The sequence below is a fragment of the Phyllobates terribilis genome, unplaced genomic scaffold (assembly GCF_046119375.1).
Source record: "Phyllobates terribilis strain yellow unplaced genomic scaffold, ASM4611937v1 Scaffold_734__1_contigs__length_741531, whole genome shotgun sequence".
Lineage (NCBI taxonomy): Eukaryota > Metazoa > Chordata > Amphibia > Anura > Dendrobatidae > Phyllobates > Phyllobates terribilis.
Genome location: NW_027363494.1, coordinates 520,080 through 532,180, shown reverse-complemented (window position 1 = coordinate 532,180; position 12,101 = coordinate 520,080). Strand labels below are relative to the sequence as shown.

General features: G+C 45.4%; 9 non-coding genes and 1 pseudogene across 9 annotated transcripts; all 10 read right to left on the bottom strand.

The window, feature by feature from the left end:
- Nucleotides 1-511: 511 nt before the first annotated feature.
- On the bottom strand, nt 512-693 carry LOC141237416 (U2 spliceosomal RNA). Its single transcript, XR_012302964.1, has one exon. It is a non-coding gene; the product is annotated as a U2 spliceosomal RNA (small nuclear RNA).
- Nucleotides 694-1,217: 524 nt separating this feature from the next.
- On the bottom strand, nt 1,218-1,359 carry LOC141237426 (U2 spliceosomal RNA; annotated as a pseudogene).
- Nucleotides 1,360-2,393: 1,034 nt separating this feature from the next.
- On the bottom strand, nt 2,394-2,584 carry LOC141237697 (U2 spliceosomal RNA). The gene has a single exon (XR_012303225.1). It is a non-coding gene; the product is annotated as a U2 spliceosomal RNA (small nuclear RNA).
- Nucleotides 2,585-3,706: 1,122 nt separating this feature from the next.
- LOC141237696 (U2 spliceosomal RNA) lies at nt 3,707-3,897 on the bottom strand. The gene has a single exon (XR_012303224.1). It is a non-coding gene; the product is annotated as a U2 spliceosomal RNA (small nuclear RNA).
- Nucleotides 3,898-5,015: 1,118 nt separating this feature from the next.
- LOC141237695 (U2 spliceosomal RNA) lies at nt 5,016-5,206 on the bottom strand. Its single transcript, XR_012303223.1, has one exon. It is a non-coding gene; the product is annotated as a U2 spliceosomal RNA (small nuclear RNA).
- A 1,121-nt stretch (nt 5,207-6,327) lies between these two features.
- LOC141237841 (U2 spliceosomal RNA) lies at nt 6,328-6,518 on the bottom strand. Its single transcript, XR_012303365.1, has one exon. It is a non-coding gene; the product is annotated as a U2 spliceosomal RNA (small nuclear RNA).
- A 1,122-nt stretch (nt 6,519-7,640) lies between these two features.
- LOC141237694 (U2 spliceosomal RNA) lies at nt 7,641-7,831 on the bottom strand. The gene has a single exon (XR_012303222.1). It is a non-coding gene; the product is annotated as a U2 spliceosomal RNA (small nuclear RNA).
- Nucleotides 7,832-8,954: 1,123 nt separating this feature from the next.
- On the bottom strand, nt 8,955-9,145 carry LOC141237693 (U2 spliceosomal RNA). Its single transcript, XR_012303221.1, has one exon. It is a non-coding gene; the product is annotated as a U2 spliceosomal RNA (small nuclear RNA).
- A 1,119-nt stretch (nt 9,146-10,264) lies between these two features.
- LOC141237692 (U2 spliceosomal RNA) lies at nt 10,265-10,455 on the bottom strand. Its single transcript, XR_012303220.1, has one exon. It is a non-coding gene; the product is annotated as a U2 spliceosomal RNA (small nuclear RNA).
- A 1,120-nt stretch (nt 10,456-11,575) lies between these two features.
- LOC141237690 (U2 spliceosomal RNA) lies at nt 11,576-11,766 on the bottom strand. Its single transcript, XR_012303218.1, has one exon. It is a non-coding gene; the product is annotated as a U2 spliceosomal RNA (small nuclear RNA).
- Between the last annotated feature and the right edge of the window lie 335 nt (nt 11,767-12,101).

Here is a 12,101-nt window from a genome sequence, read left to right as displayed (position 1 = left end):
AGCAGAGGGAGACAACGTTTCAGAAAAGGCATTGTAGCAAACCAAAAAAGAAATTTTAAGCGCAGCAGAGTAACCAGCTCACATACCTGTTAGCTCAGGTGAGTTTAAAAGGCTGGTGTTGATAACAAGGGCATTTGCTAAATAGATGGTGTGTGTGCAACAATATACTGAAAGGTCAATTATATTGTGCAGCTTATCTCACCACCTGTAGTTATTTAGGTGGAAGCTCCAAAATGCTTGCCTAATATGTCTGTTTATCCAAAAGGAAGTATAGAGGGAGAGCTAGATAGATAGCATTGCATTACATTACATTACATGGCAATGCAATGCACAGTTGCTGAAGTTGAACCAAAATGAGCTTGTCATCTGGCTTCTGCAACTTTTAACATGAAAAATCCAATGAGGAGAAGAAAAGCAAAGCCAAAGAGTCCATCCCAAAATCCGACAAACAAGCAAAATGAACAAAAAGCATTGAATTCAATTCTTTCTGATTTTAGAAACTGCATTAAAGAAGGGGTGCACCGGTCCTGGAGATACTGCAATACCAGGTCAATGCGTGGAGTGGACAGAGCAAGCTCTTTTTCCATCTCCCTGTTCTAAAAATCCATTTAATATATGGTCCCCAGATAGGGGACGTATCAGATATTAATCTCATAAGAACAGATTTTTTGATTGAAGCTGCATCCAAGGCACTGAAAAATGTGACCGAAGTCACACCAAAACAGCGCACGAGGCGAGGATTCATGTGGACCCTTCCCGGAGGAGAGGGTCCCCAATAAACCATCCCCATCCCTCCGAGCCAGAAGGCCACAGCGAGGGTCAGGGATCTCCGATGCTCTCCCTAGCCGAAGCCGGAGAAGAGCCGTTTTCGTGCTCCCAGCTTCCATCTAGGCTGCCACCCTAGTGGAGCTGGAGCCTGTGTTGGTTTCTCAGCCCAAAGCTGACCGGACCTCCGACCAGGTTTATAAAAATTCCCCTTCCTAGCCCGGAGGCCAGGAATAGGGGGGGTTGCTCAGAAAGTATGATTGGCAAAGGTGCGGCGTGCTACGAAGCCAAGTCTTTCTGGGGTTCCCAGTCCCAGTAAGCTTGGACTCCCACCAGGGCGCCTACTCCTGGGGCACATTGCTCCAAAGCACTCACACTTACCCAGCCTAGTGACTTCGATCCTGGAGGGCCATGTTTTCCATCAGATAACTCTATGAGCCACCTGGCGTACTAACAAGTGCACCAAACCAGTGTGTAATATGCATCAATTTACTAGGGCAGCCCAAGGACAAACTGCCTTTTCAAAAGATACTACACTTGATCTTAGCCAAACAGATACTACACTTGATCTTAGCCAAAAGGCCGAGAAGCGATAACCAGAATTGGTTTCCGACTACGGTGCCACCCAAGGATTCTGAAAAGTCCATTTGTGGAGATGGCCACCTGGACTCCCGTTAAGAAGACATGCTGTCAACCTCTAGATCCCTCACATGCCTGCACTTTTCGGCTTGCTGCTGCTGCAATCCACGCGTTTTAGATCTGCATAACTCCACCTCTTTTAGCACAGTACCCTCAACCCCCGGCTGTTCCCACCCGCCTCAACACCGTTGGAAGGGAGGAGAACCAATTAAGGCGGGGGGGGGTGGAACGAGCAGCTGTCTACCCTTAGCAGGAGGGTTGCTGATTAATTACCTCTCTGACACGCGCAGCCAGCGTTCCATTGCCACATTCCGTCTACTGCAGGCGGGATACCTGGATGGCTGAATGTCACTGAGAAGCTCACAAAGACCGCCATAAGCAACAGTTTAAAAGAATGCCACAGACTAATCAACCAAACTTTTTGGGTTGGTTTCTCTTTTATAGTCTGCAGGCATTAAATGAAAGAAGTCAGTGTTCCAGCAGAGGGAGACAACGTTTCAGAAAAGGCATTGTAGCAAACCAAAAAAGAAATTTTAAGCGCAGCAGAGTAACCAGCTCACATACCTGTTAGCTCAGGTGAGTTTAAAAGGCTGCTGTTGATAACAAGGGCATTTGCTAAATAGATGGTGTGTGTGCAACAATATACTGAAAGGTCAATTATATTGTGCAGCTTATCTCACCACCTGTAGTTATTTAGGTGAAAGCTCCAAAATGCTTGCCTAATATGTCTGTTTATCCAAAAGGAAGTATAGAGGGAGAGCTAGATAGATAGCATTGCATTACATTACATTACATGGCAATGCAATGCACAGTTGCTGAAGTTGAACCAAAATGAGCTTGTCATCTGGCTTCTGCAACTTTTAACATGAAAAATCCAATGAGGAGAAGAAAAGCAAAGCCAAAGAGTCCATCCCAAAATCCGACAAACAAGCAAAATGAACAAAAAGCATTGAATTCAATTCTTTCTGATTTTAGAAACTGCATTAAAGAAGGGGTGCACCGGTCCTGGAGATACTGCAATACCAGGTCAATGCGTGGAGTGGACAGAGCAAGCTCTTTTTCCATCTCCCTGTTCTAAAAATCCATTTAATATATGGTCCCCAGATAGGGGACGTATCAGATATTAAACTGATAAGAACAGATACTACACTTGATCTTAGCCAAAAGGCCGAGAAGCGATAACCAGAATTGGTTTCCGACTACGGTGCCACCCAAGGATTCTGAAAAGTCCATTTGTGGAGATGGCCACCTGGACTCCCGTTAAGAAGACATGCTGTCAACCTCTAGATCCCTCACATGCCTGCACTTTTCGGCTTGCTGCTGCTGCAATCCACGCGTTTTAGATCTGCATAACTCCACCTCTTTTAGCACAGTACCCTCAACCCCCGGCTGTTCCCACCCGCCTCAACACCGTTGGAAGGGAGGAGAACCAATTAAGGCGGGGGGGGGGGGTGGAACGAGCAGCTGTCTACCCTTAGCAGGAGGGTTGCTGATTAATTACCTCTCCTGCTGCTGCTGCTGCTGGCTGTCCAGCAGCAGACTGAAGGTGGCTGCTGCTGTGCGCAGGTATATAAAGGCTCAGAGCCTATTATGACACGTGCAGCCAGCGTTCCATTGCCACATTCCGTCTACTGCAGGCGGGATACCTGGATGGCTGAATGTCACTGAGAAGCTCACAAAGACCGCCATAAGCAACAGTTTAAAAGAATGCCACAGACTAATCAACCAAACTTTTTGGGTTGGTTTCTCTTTTATAGTCTGCAGGCATTAAATGAAAGAAGTCAGTGTTCCAGCAGAGGGAGACAACGTTTCAGAAAAGGCATTGTAGCAAACCAAAAAAGAAATTTTAAGCGCAGCAGAGTAACCAGCTCACATACCTGTTAGCTCAGGTGAGTTTAAAAGGCTGCTGTTGATAACAAGGGCATTTGCTAAATAGATGGTGTGTGTGCAACAATATACTGAAAGGTCAATTATATTGTGCAGCTTATCTCACCACCTGTAGTTATTTAGGTGAAAGCTCCAAAATGCTTGCCTAATATGTCTGTTTATCCAAAAGGAAGTATAGAGGGAGAGCTAGATAGATAGCATTGCATTACATTACATTACATGGCAATGCAATGCACAGTTGCTGAAGTTGAACCAAAATGAGCTTGTCATCTGGCTTCTGCAACTTTTAACATGAAAAATCCAATGAGGAGAAGAAAAGCAAAGCCAAAGAGTCCATCCCAAAATCCGACAAACAAGCAAAATGAACAAAAAGCATTGAATTCAATTCTTTCTGATTTTAGAAACTGCATTAAAGAAGGGGTGCACCGGTCCTGGAGATACTGCAATACCAGGTCAATGCGTGGAGTGGACAGAGCAAGCTCTTTTTCCATCTCCCTGTTCTAAAAATCCATTTAATATATGGTCCCCAGATAGGGGACGTATCAGATATTAAACTGATAAGAACAGATACTACACTTGATCTTAGCCAAAAGGCCGAGAAGCGATAACCAGAATTGGTTTCCGACTACGGTGCCACCCAAGGATTCTGAAAAGTCCATTTGTGGAGATGGCCACCTGGACTCCCGTTAAGAAGACATGCTGTCAACCTCTAGATCCCTCACATGCCTGCACTTTTCGGCTTGCTGCTGCTGCAATCCACGCGTTTTAGATCTGCATAACTCCACCTCTTTTAGCACAGTACCCTCAACCCCCGGCTGTTCCCACCTGCCTCAACACCGTTGGAAGGGAGGAGAACCAATTAAGGCGGGGGGGGTGGAACGAGCAGCTGTCTACCCTTAGCAGGAGGGTTGCTGATTAATTACCTCTCCTGCTGCTGCTGCTGCTGGCTGTCCAGCAGCAGACTGAAGGTGGCTGCTGCTGTGCGCAGGTATATAAAGGCTCAGAGCCTATTATGACACGCGCAGCCAGCGTTCCATTGCCACATTCCGTCTACTGCAGGCGGGATACCTGGATGGCTGAATGTCACTGAGAAGCTCACAGAGACCGCCATAAGCAACAGTTTAAAAGAATGCCACAGACTAATCAACCAAACTTTTTGGGTTGGTTTCTCTTTTATAGTCTGCAGGCATTAAATGAAAGAAGTCAGTGTTCCAGCAGAGGGAGACAACGTTTCAGAAAAGGCATTGTAGCAAACCAAAAAAGAAATTTTAAGCGCAGCAGAGTAACCAGCTCACATACCTGTTAGCTCAGGTGAGTTTAAAAGGCTGCTGTTGATAACAAGGGCATTTGCTAAATAGATGGTGTGTGTGCAACAATATACTGAAAGGTCAATTATATTGTGCAGCTTATCTCACCACCTGTAGTTATTTAGGTGAAAGCTCCAAAATGCTTGCCTAATATGTCTGTTTATCCAAAAGGAAGTATAGAGGGAGAGCTAGATAGATAGCATTGCATTACATTACATTACATGGCAATGCAATGCACAGTTGCTGAAGTTGAACCAAAATGAGCTTGTCATCTGGCTTCTGCAACTTTTAACATGAAAAATCCAATGAGGAGAAGAAAAGCAAAGCCAAAGAGTCCATCCCAAAATCCGACAAACAAGCAAAATGAACAAAAAGCATTGAATTCAATTCTTTCTGATTTTAGAAACTGCATTAAAGAAGGGGTGCACCGGTCCTGGAGATACTGCAATACCAGGTCAATGCGTGGAGTGGACAGAGCAAGCTCTTTTTCCATCTCCCTGTTCTAAAAATCCATTTAATATATGGTCCCCAGATAGGGGACGTATCAGATATTAAACTGATAAGAACAGATACTACACTTGATCTTAGCCAAAAGGCCGAGAAGCGATAACCAGAATTGGTTTCCGACTACGGTGCCACCCAAGGATTCTGAAAAGTCCATTTGTGGAGATGGCCACCTGGACTCCCGTTAAGAAGACATGCTGTCAACCTCTAGATCCCTCACATGCCTGCACTTTTCGGCTTGCTGCTGCTGCAATCCACGCGTTTTAGATCTGCATAACTCCACCTCTTTTAGCACAGTACCCTCAACCCCCGGCTGTTCCCACCCGCCTCAACACCGTTGGAAGGGAGGAGAACCAATTAAGGCGGGGGGGGGGGTGGAACGAGCAGCTGTCTACCCTTAGCAGGAGGGTTGCTGATTAATTACCTCTCCTGCTGCTGCTGCTGCTGGCTGTCCAGCAGCAGACTGAAGGTGGCTGCTGCTGTGCGCAGGTATATAAAGGCTCAGAGCCTATTATGACACGCGCAGCCAGCGTTCCATTGCCACATTCCGTCTACTGCAGGCGGGATACCTGGATGGCTGAATGTCACTGAGAAGCTCACAGAGACGGCCATAAGCAACAGTTTAAAAGAATGCCACAGACTAATCAACCAAACTTTTTGGGTTGGTTTCTCTTTTATAGTCTGCAGGCATTAAATGAAAGAAGTCAGTGTTCCAGCAGAGGGAGACAACGTTTCATAAAAGGCATTGTAGCAAACCAAAAAAGAAATTTTAAGCGCAGCAGAGTAACCAGCTCACATACCTGTTAGCTCAGGTGAGTTTAAAAGGCTGCTGTTGATAACAAGGGCATTTGCTAAATAGATGGTGTGTGTGCAACAATATACTGAAAGGTCAATTATATTGTGCAGCTTATCTCACCACCTGTAGTTATTTAGGTGAAAGCTCCAAAATGCTTGCCTAATATGTCTGTTTATCCAAAAGGAAGTATAGAGGGAGAGCTAGATAGATAGCATTGCATTACATTACATTACATGGCAATGCAATGCACAGTTGCTGAAGTTGAACCAAAATGAGCTTGTCATCTGGCTTCTGCAACTTTTAACATGAAAAATCCAATGAGGAGAAGAAAAGCAAAGCCAAAGAGTCCATCCCAAAATCCGACAAACAAGCAAAATGAACAAAAAGCATTGAATTCAATTCTTTCTGATTTTAGAAACTGCATTAAAGAAGTGGTGCACCGGTCCTGGAGATACTGCAATACCAGGTCAATGCGTGGAGTGGACAGAGCAAGCTCTTTTTCCATCTCCCTGTTCTAAAAATCCATTTAATATATGGTCCCCAGATAGGGGACGTATCAGATATTAAACTGATAAGAACAGATACTACACTTGATCTTAGCCAAAAGGCCGAGAAGCGATAACCAGAATTGGTTTCCGACTACGGTGCCACCCAAGGATTCTGAAAAGTCCATTTGTGGAGATGGCCACCTGGACTCCCGTTAAGAAGACATGCTGTCAACCTCTAGATCCCTCACATGCCTGCACTTTTCGGCTTGCTGCTGCTGCAATCCACGCGTTTTAGATCTGCATAACTCCACCTCTTTTAGCACAGTACCCTCAACCCCCGGCTGTTCCCACCCGCCTCAACACCGTTGGAAGGGAGGAGAACCAATTAAGGCGGGGGGGGGGGGTGGAACGAGCAGCTGTCTACCCTTAGCAGGAGGGTTGCTGATTAATTACCTCTCCTGCTGCTGCTGCTGCTGGCTGTCCAGCAGCAGACTGAAGGTGGCTGCTGCTGTGCGCAGGTATATAAAGGCTCAGAGCCTATTATGACACGCGCAGCCAGCGTTCCATTGCCACATTCCGTCTACTGCAGGCGGGATACCTGGATGGCTGAATGTCACTGAGAAGCTCACAGAGACCGCCATAAGCAACAGTTTAAAAGAATGCCACAGACTAATCAACCAAACTTTTTGGGTTGGTTTCTCTTTTATAGTCTGCAGGCATTAAATGAAAGAAGTCAGTGTTCCAGCAGAGGGAGACAACGTTTCAGAAAAGGCATTGTAGCAAACCAAAAAAGAAATTTTAAGCGCAGCAGAGTAACCAGCTCACATACCTGTTAGCTCAGGTGAGTTTAAAAGGCTGCTGTTGATAACAAGGGCATTTGCTAAATAGATGGTGTGTGTGCAACAATATACTGAAAGGTCAATTATATTGTGCAGCTTATCTCACCACCTGTAGTTATTTAGGTGAAAGCTCCAAAATGCTTGCCTAATATGTCTGTTTATCCAAAAGGAAGTATAGAGGGAGAGCTAGATAGATAGCATTGCATTACATTACATTACATGGCAATGCAATGCACAGTTGCTGAAGTTGAACCAAAATGAGCTTGTCATCTGGCTTCTGCAACTTTTAACATGAAAAATCCAATGAGGAGAAGAAAAGCAAAGCCAAAGAGTCCATCCCAAAATCCGACAAACAAGCAAAATGAACAAAAAGCATTGAATTCAATTCTTTCTGATTTTAGAAACTGCATTAAAGAAGGGGTGCACCGGTCCTGGAGATACTGCAATACCAGGTCAATGCGTGGAGTGGACAGAGCAAGCTCTTTTTCCATCTCCCTGTTCTAAAAATCCATTTAATATATGGTCCCCAGATAGGGGACGTATCAGATATTAAACTGATAAGAACAGATACTACACTTGATCTTAGCCAAAAGGCCGAGAAGCGATAACCAGAATTGGTTTCCGACTACGGTGCCACCCAAGGATTCTGAAAAGTCCATTTGTGGAGATGGCCACCTGGACTCCCGTTAAGAAGACATGCTGTCAACCTCTAGATCCCTCACATGCCTGCACTTTTCGGCTTGCTGCTGCTGCAATCCACGCGTTTTAGATCTGCATAACTCCACCTCTTTTAGCACAGTACCCTCAACCCCCGGCTGTTCCCACCCGCCTCAACACCGTTGGAAGGGAGGAGAACCAATTAAGGCGGGGGGGGAGGGGTGGAACGAGCAGCTGTCTACCCTTAGCAGGAGGGTTGCTGATTAATTACCTCTCCTGCTGCTGCTACTGCTGGCTGTCCAGCAGCAGACTGAAGGTGGCTGCTGCTGTGCGCAGGTATATAAAGGCTCAGAGCCTATTATGACACGCGCAGCCAGCGTTCCATTGCCACATTCCGTCTACTGCAGGCGGGATACCTGGATGGCTGAATGTCACTGAGAAGCTCACAGAGACCGCCATAAGCAACAGTTTAAAAGAATGCCACAGACTAATCAACCAAACTTTTTGGGTTGGTTTCTCTTTTATAGTCTGCAGGCATTAAATGAAAGAAGTCAGTGTTCCAGCAGAGGGAGACAACGTTTCAGAAAAGGCATTGTAGCAAACCAAAAAAGAAATTTTAAGCGCAGCAGAGTAACCAGCTCACATACCTGTTAGCTCAGGTGAGTTTAAAAGGCTGCTGTTGATAACAAGGGCATTTGCTAAATAGATGGTGTGTGTGCAACAATATACTGAAAGGTCAATTATATTGTGCAGCTTATCTCACCACCTGTAGTTATTTAGGTGAAAGCTCCAAAATGCTTGCCTAATATGTCTGTTTATCCAAAAGGAAGCATAGAGGGAGAGCTAGATAGATAGCATTGCATTACATTACATTACATGGCAATGCAATGCACAGTTGCTGAAGTTGAACCAAAATGAGCTTGTCAACTGGCTTCTGCAACTTTTAACATGAAAAATCCAATGAGGAGAAGAAAAGCAAAGCCAAAGAGTCCATCCCAAAATCCGACAAACAAGCAAAATGAACAAAAAGCATTGAATTCAATTCTTTCTGATTTTAGAAACTGCATTAAAGAAGGGGTGCACCGGTCCTGGAGATACTGCAATACCAGGTCAATGCGTGGAGTGGACAGAGCAAGCTCTTTTTCCATCTCCCTGTTCTAAAAATCCATTTAATATATGGTCCCCAGATAGGGGACGTATCAGATATTAAACTGATAAGAACAGATACTACACTTGATCTTAGCCAAAAGGCCGAGAAGCGATAACCAGAATTGGTTTCCGACTACGGTGCCACCCAAGGATTCTGAAAAGTCCATTTGTGGAGATGGCCACCTGGACTCCCGTTAAGAAGACATGCTGTCAACCTCTAGATCCCTCACATGCCTGCACTTTTCGGCTTGCTGCTGCTGCAATCCACGCGTTTTAGATCTGCATAACTCCACCTCTTTTAGCACAGTACCCTCAACCCCCGGTTGTTCCCACCCGCCTCAACACCGTTGGAAGGGAGGAGAACCAATTAAGGTGGGGGGGGGTGGAAAGAGCAGCTGTCTACCCTTAGCAGGAGGGTTGCTGATTAATTACCTCTCCTGCTGCTGCTGCTGCTGGCTGTCCAGCAGCAGACTGAAGGTGGCTGCTGCTGTGCGCAGGTATATAAAGGCTCAGAGCCTATTATGACACGCGCAGCCAGCGTTCCATTGCCACATTCCGTCTACTGCAGGCGGGATACCTGGATGGCTGAATGTCACTGAGAAGCTCACAGAGACCGCCATAAGCAACAGTTTAAAAGAATGCCACAGACTAATCAACCAAACTTTTTGGGTTGGTTTCTCTTTTATAGTCTGCAGTCATTAAATGAAAGAAGTCAGTGTTCCAGCAGAGGGAGACAACGTTTCAGAAAAGGCATTGTAGCAAACCAAAAAAGAAATTTTAAGCGCAGCAGACTAACCAGCTCACATACCTGTTAGCTCAGGTGAGTTTAAAAGGCTGCTGTTGATAACAAGGGCATTTGCTAAATAGATGGTGTGTGTGCAACAATATACTGAAAGGTCAATTATATTGTGCAGCTTATCTCACCACCTGTAGTTATTTAGGTGAAAGCTCCAAAATGCTTGCCTAATATGTCTGTTTATCCAAAAGGAAGCATAGAGGGAGAGCTAGATAGATAGCATTGCATTACATTACATTACATGGCAATGCAATGCACAGTTGCTGAAGTTGAACCAAAATGAGCTTGTCAACTGGCTTCTGCAACTTTTAACATGAAAAATCCAATGAGGAGAAGAAAAGCAAAGCCAAAGAGTCCATCCCAAAATCCGACAAACAAGCAAAATGAACAAAAAGCATTGAATTCAATTCTTTCTGATTTTAGAAACTGCATTAAAGAAGGGGTGCACCGGTCCTGGAGATACTGCAATACCAGGTCAATGCGTGGAGTGGACAGAGCAAGCTCTTTTTCCATCTCCCTGTTCTAAAAATCCATTTAATATATGGTCCCCAGATAGGGGACGTATCAGATATTAAACTGATAAGAACAGATACTACACTTGATCTTAGCCAAAAGGCCGAGAAGCGATAACCAGAATTGGTTTCCGACTACGGTGCCACCCAAGGATTCTGAAAAGTCCATTTGTGGAGATGGCCACCTGGACTCCCGTTAAGAAGACATGCTGTCAACCTCTAGATCCCTCACATGCCTGCACTTTTCGGCTTGCTGCTGCTGCAATCCACGCGTTTTAGATCTGCATAACTCCACCTCTTTTAGCACAGTACCCTCAACCCCCGGTTGTTCCCACCCGCCTCAACACCGTTGGAAGGGAGGAGAACCAATTAAGGTGGGGGGGGGGTGGAACGAGCAGCTGTCTACCCTTAGCAGGAGGGTTGCTGATTAATTACCTCTCCTGCTGCTGCTGCTGCTGGCTGTCCAGCAGCAGACTGAAGGTGGCTGCTGCTGTGCACAGGTATATAAAGGCTCAGAGCCTATTATGACACGCGCAGCCAGCGTTCCATTGCCACATTCCGTCTACTGCAGGCGGGATACCTGGATGGCTGAATGTCACTGAGAAGCTCACAGAGACCGCCATAAGCAACAGTTTAAAAGAATGCCACAGACTAATCAACCAAACTTTTTGGGTTGGTTTCTCTTTTATAGTCTGCAGGCATTAAATGAAAGAAGTCAGTGTTCCAGCAGAGGGAGACAACGTTTCAGAAAAGGCATTGTAGCAAACCAAAAAAGAAATTTTAAGCGCAGCAGAGTAACCAGCTCACATACCTGTTAGCTCAGGTGAGTTTAAAAGGCTGCTGTTGATAACAAGGGCATTTGCTAAATAGATGGTGTGTGTGCAACAATATACTGAAAGGTCAATTATATTGTGCAGCTTATCTCACCACCTGTAGTTATTTAGGTGAAAGCTCCAAAATGCTTGCCTAATATGTCTGTTTATCCAAAAGGAAGTATAGAGGGAGAGCTAGATAGATAGCATTGCATTACATTACATTACATGGCAATGCAATGCACAGTTGCTGAAGTTGAACCAAAATGAGCTTGTCATCTGGCTTCTGCAACTTTTAACATGAAAAATCCAATGAGGAGAAGAAAAGCAAAGCCAAAGAGTCCATCCCAAAATCCGACAAACAAGCAAAATGAACAAAAAGCATTGAATTCAATTCTTTCTGATTTTAGAAACTGCATTAAAGAAGGGGTGCACCGGTCCTGGAGATACTGCAATACCAGGTCAATGCGTGGAGTGGACAGAGCAAGCTCTTTTTCCATCTCCCTGTTCTAAAAATCCATTTAATATATGGTCCCCAGATAGGGGACGTATCAGATATTAAACTGATAAGAACAGATACTACACTTGATCTTAGCCAAAAGGCCGAGAAGCGATAACCAGAATTGGTTTCCGACTACGGTGCCACCCAAGGATTCTGAAAAGTCCATTTGTGGAGATGGCCACCTGAACTCCCGTTAAGAAGACATGCTGTCAACCTCTAGATCCCTCACATGCTTGCACTTTTCGGCTTGCTGCTGCTGCAATCCACGCGTTTTAGATCTGCATAACTCCACCTCTTTTAGCACAGTACCCTCAACCCCCGGCTGTTCCCACCCGCCTCAACACCGTTGGAAGGGAGGAGAACCAATTAAGGCGGGGGGGGGGGTGGAACGAGCAGCTGTCTACCCTTAGCAGGAGGGTTGCTGATTAATTACCTCTCCTGCTGCTGC